The sequence below is a fragment of the Balaenoptera physalus genome (assembly GCF_965194825.1).
Source record: "Balaenoptera physalus genome assembly, chromosome: 2".
NCBI classification, from domain to species: Eukaryota; Metazoa; Chordata; class Mammalia; order Artiodactyla; family Balaenopteridae; genus Balaenoptera; species Balaenoptera physalus.
The window spans coordinates 34,211,664-34,230,358 of NC_138883.1; the positions used below are offsets into that span (position 1 = coordinate 34,211,664).

General features: G+C 37.2%; 1 protein-coding gene and 1 long non-coding RNA gene across 3 annotated transcripts in view; both read right to left on the bottom strand.

Annotated features, from left to right (window-relative positions):
• LOC309655979 overlaps nucleotides 1-17,157 on the bottom strand; it is a 46,629-nt gene extending 29,472 nt beyond the window's left edge. Inside the window, exons 1-2 of the long non-coding RNA XR_014261100.1 lie at nucleotides 9,100-17,157; nucleotides 8,226-8,380 (exon numbers count right to left, since the gene is read on the bottom strand). This is a non-coding gene — a long non-coding RNA (uncharacterized lncRNA). The remainder of the gene's footprint in view (nucleotides 1-8,225; nucleotides 8,381-9,099) is intronic.
• RAD51B (RAD51 paralog B) overlaps nucleotides 1-18,695 on the bottom strand; it is a 648,001-nt gene that overhangs the window by 485,429 nt on the left and 143,877 nt on the right. The window lies entirely within an intron of this gene.

Genomic DNA, 18,695 nt, shown 5'->3' on the forward strand with positions numbered 1-18,695 from the left:
GGGGGACTTCCCTGGTGGTCCGGTGGTTAAGACTTCGCCTTCCACCCTCACTTGCAGGGGGTGTGGGTTCGATCCCTGGTCGGGGAGCTAAGATCCCACATGCCTCACGACCAAAAAACCAAAACAGAAAACTGAAGCAATATTGTAGCAAATTCAATAAAGACTTTAAAAATGGTCCACATCAAAAAAATAAAAATCTTTGGAAAAAAAAAAACTTATGAGGAAGAAAGACAGATAACCAAATATGTTTATATATACCCAATAATCTAAAGATATTTGAGAAAAGTATGTAGTTGCTATAGTGGGGGCAAGGAAGGAAAGGGTCAATTCTGCTTGGAGGTAAGTTCTACAGAAAAGCCTTCACCAAAGGTGATGCCAGAGTTAAGATTTGAAAGATATACAGATTTTCGATAAGTGAATTTGGGGATGAAGGCAGAAAAACGCAGTGTATTCCGGAAAGAGAAGAGGCATGAGATAGTGTGAGTCAGTAAATAATTCAGTAAGGCTGAAGCAGAAGATAGAAAGGGAACAGAGGTGAGACTAGAGAAATAGAGATGATAGATCATAAAAATCCGTATCATGAAAAGGAGTATGGATTTCAAAGACAACTGGGAGTACCTGATAAATTTTTAATTGCAGACTAACATTTTCTTTGTGTTTTTGTGTCTTCGTATTTTTGTTCCTTTGTTTTAAAGAGCACTTTGATAACAGAGATAGTAGGAAAAGGATAAGGTATATGGAAAGGGCTGGGGACAGGGTTGGAAATATGGATACTGAACAACATATATACACAGAGGATATTGTATAACTTAGGAAATGACTAAGGAAACCTTAACTAAGGGGGTGATGAATCACTCTCTTCTCCTTGATATATACTTCCTTCACTTGTCTTCCAGGACACCACATTTGACTTCCCCGTTACCTCACTGGTTGCTTCTTCTCAGTCTCCTTTGTCAATTCCCTTTCTTACCCCATCTCACCCAACCTAGACTTCTTAGTGTCGAAGAGCACTGTGCTCAGTTCTTGTCCCTTTGCCCTATCTACTCATTCTTCCAGGGCGTTCATATAGTCTTTGGTTTTAAATACCATATATTTGCATCTGACTCTCAAATTTATTTCCACTGAATTCTGAACTCACATATCTGACTATCGACTCAATACCTTCACTTGGATTTCAAATAGACGTCTCAAAGTTAACAAGTCCAACAATTCAGGGTCTATTGTTCCCTTCTAAACCTCTTCCATTTCCATCTCAGTTGATGGGAAATACAGTTACTCAGAACAACAACAACAACAACAACAACAAAAAAACCCTTAGATTTATCTTGACTCTTTCTGTTATGCCCAATATCTAATCTATTAGAAACTCCTGTTGTCTCTGTCTTCTAAACATCCAGAATCCAACCTCATCTCACCACCTCCACTTACCACTAACCACTCCGTCCAAGCTACCTTCTTTTCTTGATTAAAATATTCCAACGACCTCCTAACTGGTCTCTCTGCTTCAACCCTTGCTCACACAATCCACTCTCAGCCCAGCAATCAAAGTGACTCTTTTAAAATATAAATCTCGTGTCTCTCCTCTGCTCAACGCATCCCTCCACCCAATGCCCAACAAAGGCCCTACACGAACTGACCACTGTTAGCTCTATAATCTCATTTCCCATGGCTCTTCCCCTTGCTCTCTTGTACTCCAGATGTACTGGCTTCCTTGGTGGTCCCTGAACTCACCAAGCATGCTTACAGCCTTTGCACTGGCTTCTTCCCTCTATCTGGAAAGCTTTTCCCCAGATATTCTCATGGCTCATTCCTTTACCTCCTTCAGGTTTATGCTCAGATTTCATCTTCTCAGTGAGGTCTACACAGACCACCATTTTTAAATCACAACTCTTTCCACACCCGCACAGTCCCAAACCCCCATCCTATCCTACTTTTTCTTTTTTCATGGCATTAACACCTTCTAAAATACTATACAATTCACTTAACTCTTAGATCTAGTCTGTATTATCTGTCTTCACCACAAGCTTCATGAAGGCAGGGATCTTTTTTTTTTATTATTTATTGATACATCTCAATCAACTAGAACAGAGTCTAGCACATATATTGCTAACAAAGTATTCCTTAAATGAATAAATTGTATCAGTGACGTGGAGAAGGCAGATAAGAGAAAGGTGAAGAATATGTAATTAGCAGGATTTGGCCATCAGTAGTATTTGGAGGGTAAATGACAAAAAGAAGTGTGAGTTGACATTCATATGTCTAAAATGGGACAGAGGAAGCAAGAACAAATTTGTGAGGAAAAGATGCTAAGTTCAGGGACTTCCCTGGTGGCGCAGTGGTTAAGAATCTGCCTGCCAACGCAGGGGACACGGGTTCGAGTCCTGGTCCGGGAGGATCCCACATGCCGCGGAGCAACTAAGCCCGTGTGCCACAACTACTGAGCCTGTGCTCTAGAGCCCGCGAGCCACAGCTACTGAAGCCCATGTGCCTAGAGCCCGTGTTCCGCAACAAGAGAAGCCACTGCAATGAGAAGTCCGCGCACCACAACGAAGAGTAGCCCCTGCTTGCCACAACTAGAGAAAGCCTGTGCGCAGCAACGAAGACCCAACGCAGCCAAAAATAAATAAATTTATTTAAAAAAAAAAAAAGATGCTAAGTTCAGTTTTGGACATGTGGAGTAAATGACTTAGTTATATCCTCTACTAAGTTTGTCTCACAGTCCAAATCCTGAAGGTCAAAGCCAGAAATCCTTAATCTGGTCACCAGTCTGTTTTGGTGGAGGCCATTTTTTTGTTTTTGTTTTTCATTTCTTTGCAACTTTTTTTTTTTTTTTTAATGTAAAGGGAACACTTTTATTTAGCTAACCTTTTGAAATACCTTTGAAAGTTCTCTTTTTAACTGTGGTAAGGTACATATTACAAAAAATTTACCATCTTAACCATTTATAAGTATACAGTTCAGCAGTGTTAGGTATATTCACGTTGTACAACCAATCTCTAGAACTTTCTCGTCTTGGAAAACTGAAACTCTGTCCCCATTAAACAACTTCCCACTACCACCTCCCCCACCCCTTAGCAACCACCATTCTACTTTCTGTCTCTATGAGTTTGGCTACTCTAGGTACCTCATATAAGTGGAATCATATACTATTTGTCTTTACTACTGTCTTATTACACTCAGCGTTATGTCCTCAAGGTTCATCCATATTGTAACATGTATCAGAATATCCTTCCTTTTTAAGGCTGAATAATGTTCCATTGTATGTATACACCACATTTTGTTTACCCATTCATCTGTTGATGGACATCTGGATAGATTCCATCTTCTGGCTATTGTAAACAATGTTGTTATGAACATGAGTATATAAATATCTTTTCCATTTCTCTGCAATCTTGAGATGATTATGGGAAATGTTAGAGAAGACCATAAGTTGGGGATAGGAAGACAGATTGGTGGGAGCTAACATTTCACCAAAGAATCCTGGAAAACTTCAGAGAAAGACAACATGGCAGTAACAATAGTCTTAGACATGTATAGATGACTTGAAGATCAACCAGTGGGGACCCCTCTCTGACTTAAACACCACTTGGCTATATAGTCACACAGAAGAGGACTTGCTTCTCATTTTATATTTCTAATTATAAAACTAGATACCACTAATCTACCTTACCTGGGTGTGATAATGATTTATAAGCTAACATTGGTAGGTGTACTTTTATGATGAAAGACAGAGTAACCATCTTATATTAAAATGAATTAAGGATAAAACTTGGCAGCATAACCAGTGAATATGTTCAACTATTAACTTATCCTGCAGGCAACGCCTTTGTTGGCTTAATATTTCAAAAGCTTTCTTTTTTCAAGATCATTCTTGTCTACCTAGCAGTAATGCACACTGAATTAAAACTAGCTAAAAACATTTAGCCTAGAGAGCAAGAAAGACTTTTTTCTTAAAGAATAGTATTTAGTATTTTTAAGCCCCTTATATGGTATTTTATTTTTCCTTTCAAAGAGCAACATGGATGTGAACAGTCCAAAGAAGAAAATATACAAAATACTGATGCTAAATGAAGAGAACCCTGAAAAACCAAGTTCCACCTGAGAATCCAGTTTCAAAGCAATGTTCATATTAATGATGTACACAAAATTGTGATTTTTGTATGAATACATATAATCCAGAGTTAACTTCAGGATTTTCCAGAGTTTCTTTTACACTTTCCTCCCCCCCCCCCACACCACATGGCTTGTAGGATATGGGATGTGGGATCTTAGTTCCCCAACCAGGGATTGAACCCGGGCCCTTGGCAGTGAGATCATGAAGTCCTAACCACTGGACCACCAGGGAATTCCCTATACTTTTCTTTGTAGTTTATTATCATCAAAAAATAAAAATTAAGGAGTGATACTTGTTTATTACTTTAAATGAAAGTATTTCTTGGCAAGTTATAAGAAACAGAGCCTGTTAACAGTTGTCTGATGAGAGAAATTGAGCTATATATCAGCTTCCTATCACCTAGCAAAGTGCCCAGCACTTACCAGGTGGTCAAAAAGTATTATAAATGAATGAATGAGTAAAAGAACAAATGAGAGAACAAACCAGTGAACTTGGTTATTCTGATGTGTCTGCATGTATTCATTTCATAGTACTATCTTCTAATAGCTGCCGTATGATCATCTGGGTTTTGGTGCTAATAAAAATGTATCAAATATATAAATAATGTTTCCTAGAAACATTATTTTCCCTTCTAAACTCTTATGTTAAGTCCTTTTAATTTCAGAAAGATATTTTATGAGTGAACAGACAAGAAAAAGCTCCTTGCAAAAGCAACAGGCATGTTTTGATAATAACCTATACAGATGATTCCTGCTTTACCATTTATGGTCAAAGACATTCTCTGCTTCATAGCCAAATGACAGGAAGCAAGACTGGTTGTAAACAAATGGGGAACACACCAACAAAGAAAAGTCAGGCTGCATCTCAGAAACCAACTAGTTTTATTGTTTATAGGATGAATAAATGTCTTCTGTTACCACAGGCCTAGAAAACAATTTGGCAGCACCCTGGAAAACTCACTGCTTAATTCCCAGTGCAGACCATTCCATTGTTTTGGACACTCCTAAGGATCAGAAAACTCTTCTTTATACGGAGCCAAAATCGATCTCCATACAACATACAACCATTGGTTATCATTTTATGTTGTGGAGCCTCACAGTCTCATGCTAACCTCTCTTCTATAGGATTGCCCATCAAAGATTAGATGGCGGGGCTTCCCTGGTGGCGCAGTGATTGAGAATCTGCCTGCCAATGCAGGGGACATGGGTTTGAGCCCTGGTCTGGGAAGATCCCACATGCCGCGGAGCAACAAGACCCGTGAGCCACAACTACTGAGCCTGCACGTCTGGAGCTTGTGTTCCGCAACAAGAGAGGCCGCGATAGTGAGGGGCCCGCACACCGTGATGAAGAGTGGCCCCCACTTGCCACAACTGGAGAAAGCCCTCGCACAGAAACGAAGACCCAACACAGCCATAAATAAATAAATAAATAATTAAAAAAAAAAAAAAAGATTAGATGGCTATTATGACCTCTTATGGACTAACATCCCTTCTTTAGCTTGCTTATATGAAAAATATCTTTATTATTTTAGCCATTTTCTCCTGGGTGTGCTTGAATCTGTCACTCTTAAAGTGTTAATAATCTTTAAAAAAAAGAATAATCTGATGCACCTAGAATAAAGCAGGACTATCACCAACCCTATTCTAGACATTCTATTAATGTAGCCTAAGATCATACTGTGTTTTTTGTAAAGGAAGATAATAAAGTTGTTCACATTGAGTTTTCTGTTAACTTAAGGATGTCAAGTCTTTGTTTTCTACCCCTACATCTAAGCCATTTCTCCCCCATTCTGTAATACAGAGTATTATATATTACATTATAAATTTGTTTTCAGTAAATTTTATCTTCTTGGTCAAGTCCATCATCCCTTTTTGATTCCTGTCGCTATCATCTAGTAATTTTAGCCATTCTTCTCCAATTGTGTATTATCTACAAATTTAATCAGTGAGCCAGCTATACTTTCTTTTAACTCTTTGTTTATATATAACATGAAGCTGAAGACAAGATTCCTGTAGTATCCCAGAGTCTTCCTTTCCTGTTAACACCCTTTCAGATAATTGTTCAACCAGTTACATATCAACATAAACTGTATTATCATATCTCTCCCGCCCATCTTGCCTACAATATCATGATGGACCATACCAAAAAGCTGTATAAAATTCAGACACTTACATTGTGTGATTAATAGTCTAATAACCTGCTGAAGGACAATGAATTTAGGTTAATCTACCATAACATTTTTTTATAAAATCAGGTTGGCTCCTTAGAGATCAACATTTTTCCTTCTGAGTCCTGATCTGCTAAATCATCTAACCTGGAATTTTATTGCGGACTCATGTCAGACTCACCACCTGCACAGAACAAGAAAGAGAGAGAACCCACAGATGCTGTTGCCTTAGCCTCAGTGATCTGTCCTCTCTCTTTTCCCCCCTCATCCTTCTGTCTGCAGCTCCATCTTAAGTGATCCTGACCAAGCTGCAGACAGAAGCAGAGGGAAAAAAGACACCAACAATGGGTTTTCCAGATTTAAGTGCCCACCCAGCTCCAGTTCCCAACTGCCTTTCCCATGCTCTTTTTACCAATAAAGAGGAGCAATCGTTATCTACTGCTTTGATTTACCTGTACTACTTTTCTTCTCCATTAGTATATGGTATACAGTTACCTACCTGGAAATGGTTTATATTAAGACTTCACCTTTCCACCCTCTCTAAAAAGAAACAAATTCTAAAATCTTAACATAGCAATAGACTGTGAGCAAAGAAGAGAGTAGCATGAGATGTAGCTATACAATTATACCTTTCTGATTTCGCTTTTCACTCTGCCAACTACTTAGTACAAATTATATGTATTTATAGCCTTTAGCTTTAAAAAAAATCCCAAAGTACTTATAAATAAAACATACTATGATCCTTTAGTAAAAAACTACAAAAAAACCCAAACTCAAATCAAAGTACCCATGCTTCGTTCCTAGGCAGTAAATAATCATACCCAATTGCTACGTGTGACAGATCAGAATTTAAAGTAATGAATCCTACAGTCAATTAAAAAATGAAGAAAAAAATACAATTCATTTGTCCTACAAAGATAACTCTAGCATTTGTTAAGAAGCTTCGTAACTTCAACCATTAATCCTGTCTTTTAAATCTTTCATGTTTATGTTTGGAAAATATTTCTGAAATTGCAATTCACTTAAATATCTATTGAGTGAATTTATATTTATAAAAATATAAAAAATAAATAAATATTAAAAATTTATATTTATAAAATTCTACTATGGACCTATCATCATGCATGTTTCTAGAGGGTCCTAACCATAGTTAGGGAAAAGTTTCTTAAAACAGAAGATGTCTTTTAAGCAAGTAAAATATTGTCATATGACAAAGATACGCAAAATTCAGGATAAAAACACATAGACTATTATGCTCCCTAATTAAATTATCCAAATAGCCCCTGGACTTGAAGGATTTTGTTTGTTTATTCATTTTTGCTTTTGTTTTTTGCCTGATTGTCCCATTAGGAACATTGGCAAAACTGATGAAACAGTGTTAAGAATCAAATCACTATAACTGGCTACCATTTGAAAAGAAAGAATCATTTTGTAATCTCCTCTGGAGAATTAAAATCCAGTTCAAACTCTTATAGACATTTCATAAGCAGGGCATATAACTGCCTAAATTGGGAAAAATCCAGGGCTCGGCATGTAAATGCAAGCAAGCAAAACAGGCAATTTCAAAGAAAGACCTCATACCCTCAAGGCTAAGGTGATGGCATAACACAGGAAATTTCAAATGGAAGTTCTCTTGACAATTGTGGCCTTAGAGTGGGGTTTCCCACCAATCCAATGCCCCCACCCAGCAAAATGAAAAAGTCACTGTAGGTTTTTTTTTTTAAGTATCTCATTTCCATATCAAAATGCAAGGTCAGAAACCGTTAAATCATGCAATATTTTACAAAAATCTTTCTTTTGAAAATGTGTTGGGAATTTCTATTTTATTCTGCATAATGTCTATCACAGATATCATAGAATAGTATAATTACAGAACTTCAGAGTTGAAACCTGGGATATTGTTACCAGGGGTTTTTTAGAGTACGAGTCACCCATTCTCCTTACTTGGCCTGCAGTAAACCTTTCTCTGCTCCAAACTCTTGACATTTCGGTTTATTTGGCCTCACTGTGCATCAGGTACACGAACTTGTATTCAGTAACAATTTCACCCAGTCAAAGGCTTTCATTTTTCAAAGGCCCAGAGAACTTAAGTGATTTGCCTAAAGTCAAGCAGCCAGTTAGTGGATAGATCAGGGATTAATAACCATACATAATTCTGTTACCTTTATAAAATAAGACACTGAGTCCAATAGAGTACACTGATAATCCTTATTTTACAGGAAAGACACTTTGCCTGGCAGCCAAATATTTTACATTTTAAGCGCCTGCTAATTCAGAAATCTAATAGTTTTCACTTAAACAAAACTAAAACATACCTCTGCAAACCCATAACTACTGAAAAATGGGTGCTCAAGTTATTATATAGTGCAAACTACATTTTACAATCCACATTATAATAGTCTAAGTGTACAGTAATCAACTATCATCACATATAATTAAAGATAAACTCATTGTGTCAAAACAGAAGATCAAAGCACTTTTAATCCTGCAGGAGCCATCATTTTCAATGGCCTGTTCCTTGATCATGCCTTTAATTCATACAATTCAGTGAATAACAGGACCTCTCTTCCTGCTGCAGTAGATATCAGCCTCAAAAAACTCAGTTTTTAAAAAAATTGACAAATATATGAAATATTCCCAAGTCATGTCTATGAAAAGATTAGTGCATCACCAGTTTTCTATTAAATCTGATCCTGGAAAAAATAGATAAGATGTTTTTCATTCTCTAAATCAGATTTTGATCTAAGCATACATTTTTCAGTTACAGGAAGAGTTTTTGGCTTCACACTGTGGCAAGAAAGTAGAGCATATGAATTACCTGGTATTTCCTGTTTGTCGGCTGTTGTTGGGTTTTCTTGGTTTGTTTGTTTGCTTTGTATTGTTGTGCTTTTAATACCTTCCAAGGCAATGAAACACTACCTGCTACCTGAGCAATTCAATAAGAAAGAACCAAGGATAATATCACTTGGCATTAGACAAAAAACTCCCACTTCAGTCATTTCACTCCTCTAAACTTTGGCTGAACCACACTGACTGTTATTTCTCTGAGGAAGCGGCTGCCAAGTTATGCACAGGCACATACACACAGACGAACCACAATATGGAGAAGGTCAGCCGTTACTCCTAAGAATATCTTCACTAAAGTATGTGCTGAGTAATGAGGAGTTATTCAGTAAGTTCAGATAAATGTAGAGTTAGAATAGGCCTTTAGAGATAAATAATCAACTGAGACAATAATTGCCCCAGATGATAGTTATGAAAGCCAATACTAAGAAAACCAGTATATTAAATGTTAATTATCAAAAGAAGAGAAAACCATGTTCTAAGACTTCCTGAAAGCCTACCGATTTAAAAATCCTAAATAATCCTAAATAATAAATTCAAGCTTACTATGGACATTTACAAATAATTGATGGGTTTTGGGGAAATCAGCCTCTAAAAGGCTACAATGCATCTTCTCAGATGCTGATTTTAAAATGGAAAACTTTTAACTTGTGCCTGCCTTGACACTTTGGATGAATCACTTTCTTATAACTTTGCTTAGGTGATAATGAAAGGATAATTAAGGATAATCAATACCTTTTCTTGACAACCTTAAGATACTTCCAATCTTGAGAAACATATTTTTATGTCTAAGAGTTTTCATTCTAATTTCACTTCCCACTGAAATACCACAACAGGGACTTCCCTGGTGCTGCAGTGTTTAAGAATCCGCCTGCCAATGCAGGGGACACAGATTCGAGCCCTGGTCCGGGAAGATCCCACATGCCACGGAGCAACTAAGTCTGTGCGCCACAACTACTGAGCCTGCGCTCTAGAGCCCGCAAGCCACAACCACTGAAGCCCGCACGCCTAGAGCCCGTGCTCCGCAGCAAGAGAAGCCACCGCAATGAGAAGCCCGCGCACCACAACAAAGAGCAGTCCCCGCTTGCCGCAAAGAGAGAAAGCCAGCGCGCAGCAACAAAGACCCAATGCAGCCAAAAAAAAAAAAATACCATAACAGATGCAAATGCTATTTTGGAACTGTGTATATGGAAGAGGTCAAACATTATTGCAAAGGGTTTCCTCAGAGGAATGATGAAAAGAAATACATCAATGAGTACAGGATTCAGTGTTCTGAGCATGCCCCATATTATATTACACTTTGTAGTAGCCAATTTCCTTCAAGACTCAATAAAACATAATGCCTCTATTGTTACCATGGCATTCTTTTACATCCTTAATTACTGAGAGTTAATTAATCTGTTATATCCTTCTCTGTATGTTTTAAAGCATCCTTTTAACCTACAGAATATGAACGAACTTTTGGTTTGTGAATATTTGCAACATTTATTATAGGCAAAGTATTATATGTGATTGGAAGTGTGAAGAACAAATATGAACAGGATGAATCATCACTGTCTCGGAGGAACTTACAATCTAGCTTAGAAAAGAAGACTCACACATGAGCACACAGTACGTGTGCACACACACACAGAGAATTAAACTACAAAAAAGAAAAAACCAAGGTATAGTGGAAACGGTTACACAAACGCAAAAGAAACATTCCACAAAACTGAGGGCCTATACTCCTTAAAAATGTCAGTGTCATGAAAGACAAAGAAAATTTAAAAGACTGCTCTAGTGAAGAAAACTAAAAGGACACGACAAAAAAAAAAAAAAAAATCCTATCCTCCAATCCTCGGATTGGGGGAAAAACAGCTTATAAAGGTCATACTGGGACAATATGCAAAATCTGAATATGCACCATATACTAGATAATAATCCAGTATTGAATTTGTGGCTATGTAAGAGAGTGTCTTTGTTCTTAACAGACACATGCTAAAGTATTTATGTTGAATGGTCACAACCTCTGCAATTTACTACCAAATGGTTCTGAACAAAAGTATAATGATATGTATGTATATATGTATTTAAGAGAGAAAGAGGAAATGTGGCACAATGTTAACAGTGGATAAAACTCTGTGAATGGCATATGGGAATTCATTATACCATACTTGTAACTTTTCTGTATGCTTGAAATATTTTTTAATAACATTTTTAACTCAATGAACATTTAAGCTACAAAAGACCCTAGAAATTATCTAACCCAATCCTAGACCTAACTTTACAAATGAAGAAACAGACCCGACAATTAGAGATATATTATCAGCGGTGGTCCCCGAACTTTTTGGTGTATGCTCCATCAGTAACACATTTTGGGCATGTACTCCCATCCCCATTATATGTATTTTAATTATTTTATGTCTTCTGTTTGGATAATAATTTATAATGTACATTATAACACATATACACACAAAAAAATAAAAATTAACCAGGATGAGATTTAAAATAATTGTAAAGTTCTAATATTTTCTTCCTGTAGCACAGTGGAAAATCCAGGGCATCCTCCCCCCCTGCCCCTACCTTGGTGATAAATGGCACAGACCACCCTAAGCACAAAAGAGGCATATATAACATGTATGAATAGAATGTCACGAAAGGTTTGACTTATGTGGCATCTGAAGCACTGTAGGGCTTAGAGGGGTAAATACTAAAGAGCAGAGAAAAGCAGAGGGTCCAGCTGAACAAAGATAGACAAAAGGCAAAGGACAATAGAAATCACAGAAACTTTGGCAATTCATACAGAGGCACAGTGACACAAAGAGATAAAAGATAGGAAGATACATAAGATTCAGGAAGATACATAAGTCATTAGTAAATTACTCATCAGGACTTAGCTATAACTTTTGAGAACCAAACTAAATCTTTAATAAAAAAGCTAGCTCCAGGTTTCCCTGGTGGCGCAGTGGTTGAGAATCTGCCTGCCAATGCAGGGGACACGGGTTCGAGCCCTGGTCTGGGAAGATCCCACATGCCGCGGAGCAACTGGGCCCGTGAGCCACAACTACTGAGCCTGCGCGTCTGGAGCCTGTGCTCCGCAACAAGAGAGGCTGCGATAGTGAGAGGCCCGCGCACCGCGATGAAGAGTGGCCCCCGCTTGCCACAACTAGAGAAAGCCCTCGCACAGAAACGAAGACCCAACACAGCCAAAAATTAAATAAATAAATAAATAAATAAAGGAGTTCCTTAAAAAAAAAAAAAAAAAAACCTAGCTCTGCCTAAATTTTTTAATTGCCTAAATTATATAACTATAGAACTAAGTTCTTTTCCGTCCATCAAGGTGATTTTCCATCAAGATATACCTAACACTTGTCAGCACAGGCCAGTTATTTTGCCGTTGTTATTTCAATGTTATTTCAGCCAAATTGTCAGCTCCAAAATATTAAAAAATCAAATAGTTGATATGATATGCTTATTACTATAAACGAGAACTTAAAAAAAAAAAAAAACCTAAAGACGAGTAGCTCTGTAGGCTTATCTTAGACAAATCATTGCAGAGCTTTAAAATCAAGTTTAAGTACCTCTTAAACATCGTTATATACAGAAAGTAAAAATCATGCATCCCTAGTGTCTGCTCCTTGGTAATTTGGTGATAGTTTGCAGTGAGAAAACACTAATAAATTTGTATATATTTTGTGCACTGTTACATGTTAGTGCTGAGCTGTCCAAGCGTTGTCACTGAACCTTACCAAAAACTCATTTTCTTTCACTCAGACCAATGTTGATATAAGTTGGCTGACATAAAATTCCTCCCCCCCCTTTTTTTTTTAAATAAAGAGACCAATGAGATTTGATCTCACTTTCATAATGGAAAAATTAAGCACAAATATATGAAATAAAAAGAGAATCCTAACACTCTGCTGGATTTAGACTCTATTTTAACCACTATATTTCTTGGTTCTCATTCCTCATTTGTGATAAAATGCAATAAATTCCCTCCCCAAATTACTTTGTTGGGACTTCCCTGGTGGCGCAGTGGTTAAGAATCCACCTGCCAATGCAGGGGATACAGGTTCGAGCCCTGGTCCAGGAAGATCCCACATGCTGCAGAGCAACTAAGCCCGTGCGCCACAACTACTGAGCCTGTGCTCTACAGCCCGTGAGCCACAGCTACTGAAGCCCATGCGCCTAGAGCCTGTGCTCCACAACAAGAGAAGCCACCTCAATGAGAAGCCCATGCACCACAACAACGAGTAGCCCCCACTCACCCCAACTAGAGAAAGCCCGCGTGCAGCAACGAAGACCCAATGCAGCCAAAAATAAATTAATTCTTTTAAAAAAATTATTTTGTAAATTAGCTGCTTAAGCAATACCATGTAATAGTTCTACATGGTTTCTCTGGATCCATTCCCTATCTTAGTAATAAGTTAAAGAGAACACACTGAAAAGAAGAATCAAAATATAAGACCTCAGGACTTCCCTGGTGGCGCAGTGGTTAAGAATCTGCCTGGCAATGCAGGAGACATGGGTTCTAGCCCTGGTCCGGGAAGATCCCACATGCCGTGGAGCAACTAAGCCTGTGTGCCACAACTACTGAGCCCGTGTGCCACAACTATTGAAGCCTGCACGCCTAGAGCCTGTGCTCCGCAACAAGAGAAGCCACAGCGATGAGAAGCTTGCACACCGCAACGAAGAATAGCCCCCGCTCGCCACAACTAGAGAAAGCCTGTGCACAGCAACAAAGACTCAATACAGCCAAAAATAAATAAATAAAATGAATAAATTTATAAAAAAATAAATAAATAAGACTTCATCAAGAAAGTGAAAGAAGAAAAATATTGAGGGCTTCCCTGGTCACGCAGTGGTTGAGAATCTGCCTGCCAATGCAGGGGACACGGGTTCGAGCCCTGGTCTGGGAAGATCCCACATGCCGTGGAGCAACTGGGCCTGTGAGCCACAATTACTGAACCTGTGCATCTGGAGCCTGTGCTCCGCGACAAGAGAGGCCGCGATAGTGAGAGGCCCACGCACCGCGATGAAGAGTGGCCCCCGCTTGCCACAACTAGAGAAAGCCCTCGCACAGAAACGAAGACCCAACACAGCCATAAATAAATAAAAAATAAATTTAAAAAATTTTAAAAAAAGAAAAATATTGATATTTAGATAAAGATTGAGATGGTCCACCAGAATTTAAAACTAAAGCTTGCTGTTCCTTTTTTTATTATTATCATTGTAGCTATACAGATCCTCTATGCAGAATGAAAGATGAGTGCTGGATGGTCAGGGTATAATAATTCCCTTTATATGATGGTCTTCTTTGATAACATTCTAGCAACTCTGTAAAACTAAACATGGTAGGTGACATGTGGGTCTCTTCAATAATGTATATGTTGTTATATTTATGTTTATAAATATATATATTTGTTTATATATTATTTATAATATGCTAATGTATATGTTAAATGATGTTGCTTTTGCTGCTAAATTGCACCTTTAACACCTCTTTACAATATTTTTTCTTTTTTTTAAATTGAGATATTATTTTATTGACCTATAAAATAGCTACACATATTCAAAGAGTACAATTTGATAGACTTTGAATCATGTATGCAAAACCATTACCACAATTAAGATAGTGAAAATATTAATAACCCTCAAAAGTTTCCTTGTGCCTCTTTGTAATTCTTCCTCTTCCCCTGCCCCTCATCCCTAGGTAACCAGTGATCTGCTGTCAATATAGAATAGTTTTCATTTTCTAGAATTTTAAACAAGTGAAATAACAGTATATACTTTTTTGCGGGGGGAGTAAAGGTCTACCTTCTTTCACTCAGCATAATTATTTTGAGAGCTATGCATGTTGTTGCAATATGCCAGTAATTAATTTCTTTTTATTGCTGAGTAGTAATCTCTTGCATAGATACACTACAGTTTTTTTATCCATTCACTTGTTGACGGACATGTGGGTGATTTCCAGTTTTGGGCATTACAAATAAGGCTGCTATGATATTCATGTACAAGTCATCTTTGTATGGAAATATGCTTTTAATTCTCCTGGGTAAAAAGCTAAGTAGAATGGGTGGATTGAATGATAGGTGTATGTTTAACATTTAAGAAACTGCTAGAGAATAGAGTGGCAGTTACCAGGGGCTGAGGGAGGGTGGAAATGGGGAGATACTGGTCAAAGGTACAAACTTCCAGTTAAAAGGTTAACAAGATCTAATGTACTGCATGGTGATTACAGCTAATTATACTATATTATATACTTGAAAGTTGCTAAGAAAGTAGATATTAAATGTTCTCACCACAAAAAAGAATTGGTAATTATGTGACAGAATAGAAATGTTAGCTGATGCTATGGTGGTAATCATTCTGTGGTATATAAATCAACATATACACCTTATATTTACACAGTGTTAAGTATCAATTATATCTCAATTAAGCTGGAAAAAAGAAACTGCTAAACTGTTTTTCAAAGTGATTGCATAATTTTATGTTCCCACCAGCAGGGCATGAGAGTTCCAGTTCCTCCACATCCTCACCAACACTTGGTATGGTCTATCTTTAAAATTTTGGCCATACCAATAGGTATGGTATATCATTGTTGTTTTAATTTGCATTTCCCTAATAACTGATGATGTTTAGTTTCTTTTCATGTTCTTATTTGTCATCCATATATCTTCCTTGGTAAAATATCTGTTTAAATCTTTTGTCTCATTTTTTTGTTGCATTGTTTGTTTTCTTATTACTGAGTTTTGAGAGTTCTTTGTATTTTCTGAGTATAAGTCCTTTATCATACATAGGTCCCGCAAATATTACCTCCTAGTCTGTGGATTGTCTTTTCACTCTCTTTTGAAGACCAAAATTTTTTTATTTTGATGAAGTCCAATTTATCAATTTGTTCTTTTATGGATCGTGCATTTGGAATTGTGTATAAGAAACCTTTACCTAACTCAAGATAAAGATTTTTCTCTGTTTTCCTTTACAGTTTTAGGTTTTACATGTAAGTCTATGATCCCTTTTGAGTTAATATTTTATATGGTATGATAGGAATCATTTTTTAATATGGATATTCAACTATTTTAGCATCATCTTTTTAAAAGATTGGCCTTTCTCCAGTTAGTTAAACTTTTGTCAAAATGCAGTTGTTCAATTATGTGTGGATCAGTTCCATTGATTTGTTTCTCTATCTTTATGCCAATACCACATCGTCTTATTTGTTCTAGGTTTATAAGTCTTTTTTTTAATATATAAATTTATTTATTTATTTATTTTTGGCTGTGTTGGGTCTTCATTGCTGCTCACGGGCTTTCTTTAGTTGCGGTGAGTGGGGGCTACTCTTCGTTGTGGTGCACGGGCTTCTCATTGAGGTGGCTTCTCGTTGCAGAGCATGGACTCTAGGCACGCAGGCTTCAGTAGTTGTGGCGCGTGGGCTTATTTGCTCCGCAGCGTGTAGGATCTTCTCAGACCAGGGCTCGAACTCGTGTCCCCTGCATTTGCAGGCAGATTCTTAACCACTGCGCCACCAGGGAAGCCCTAGGTTTATAAGTCTTGAAGTCAAGCAGTGTTACTCCCTAACACCAAACACAAAAATAAACTCAAAATGGATTATGGACCTAAATGTAAGACCGGACACTATAAAACTCTAAGAGTAAAACATAGGAAGAAAACTCTTTGACATAAATCACAGCAAGATCTTTTTTGATTCACCTCCTAGAGTAATGGAAATAAAAACAAAAATAAACAAATGGAACCTAATGAAACTTAAAACCTTTTGAAAAGCAAAGGAAACCACAAACAAGACAAAAAGACAACCCTCAGAATGGGAGAAAATATTTGCAAACGAATCAATGGACAAAGGATTAATCTCCAAAATATATAGACACCTCATGCAGCTCAATAGTAAAGAAACAAACAACCCAATCCAAAAATGGGCAGAAGACCTAAATAGACATTTCTCCAAAGAAGACACACAGATGGCCAAGAGACACATCAAAAGCTGCTCAACATCACTAATTATTAGAGAAATGCAAATCAAAACTACAATGAGGTATCACCTCACACCATTTAGAATGGGCATCATCAGAAAAATTTACAAGCAACAAATGCTGGAGAGGGTGTGGAGAAAAGGGAACCCTCTTGCACTGTTGATGGGAATGTAAATTGATACAGGCACTATGGAGAACAGTATGGAGGTGCCTTAAAAAACTAAAAATAGAATTACCATATGACCTAGCAATCCCACTACTGGGCATATACCCAGAGAAAACCATAATTCAAAAAGACACATGCACCCCAATGTTCATTGCAGCACTATTTACAATAGCCAGGTCATGGAAGCAACCTAAATGCCCATCGACAGACAAATGGATAAAGAAGATGTGATACATATATACAATGGAATATTACTCAGCCATAAAAAGGAACGAAATTGGGTCATTTTTAGAGACGTGGATGGATCTAGAGACTATCATACAGAGTGAAGTAAGTCAGAAAGAGAAAAACAAATATCGTATATTAACGCATATATGTGGAACCTAGAAAAATGGTACAGATGAACCGGTTTGCAGGGCAGAAACAGAGACACAGATGTAGAGAACAAACGTATGGAAACCAAGGGGGGAAAGTGGCGGGGGTGGTGGTGGCAGGATGAATTGGGAGATTGGGATTGACATGTATACACTAATATGTATAAAAGAGATAACTAATAAGAACTTGCTGTAAAATAAATAAATAAAATAAAATTCAAAAATTCAAATAAAAAATATGAAATCAAGCAGTGTTAGTCCTCGAACTTTATCTCCTTTTTCAAAGTTGTTCTTTAAAATATTTTTTTGGTGCAAGATGCTGCAGTGATAAAAATGAAATAATAGAATTTCTATTTATAACCACATGAACCTCAGACCAATTTCTTTACTTAAAAGATAAAACCATCAATTCTAAAAACCAAGCAATAAATCTTTATAAAGAAGACAAAGTACAGTCTCCTACAGCCTTCAGTAGGATTTATTTTATAGTCTTTAGTATATATTAAGCACTGTTCAGGTACCATCATTCAGCTCTTCTATTTGATAATTTATGCAATTTAAGCAAATAGCCACAATTTTTAACTGATAACCTGTAGTAACAGAATATATATATTTTATATCCATTATTTGCTCATAAGTGTATTAGAATCCAGTCAAAAGAAATAGCAGGCCATATTTCTATCACACTGATATCCACTTGAAAAGGAAAGAACACACATACAACAACAACAAGAAAATCTTCAATAAATCAACTATATATAACAGAGCAGGAGCTTGGTTGAAAAGTACTGTGGAAAAAACAGGGCCAGATGGGATTGTTAGGAAGCCTCCATAAAGGAAATTGTAAGTCAGGTCTTGACAGAAATATTGGTGAGATTAGTATAAATGAGATCAGTTGATAGGAAAAGGCATAAAGTTATTTAAGAAAGATTATCCTACAGCACCAGGTAGGATAGGTTAAAAGGGAGAACGACGAATCTTAGGGAGCTCAATGAGAAGACTATTGCTATAATCCAGGCATGTGGTGCTGGGGACCAAGACCAGAGTGGTGGCTATTGAAATAAAG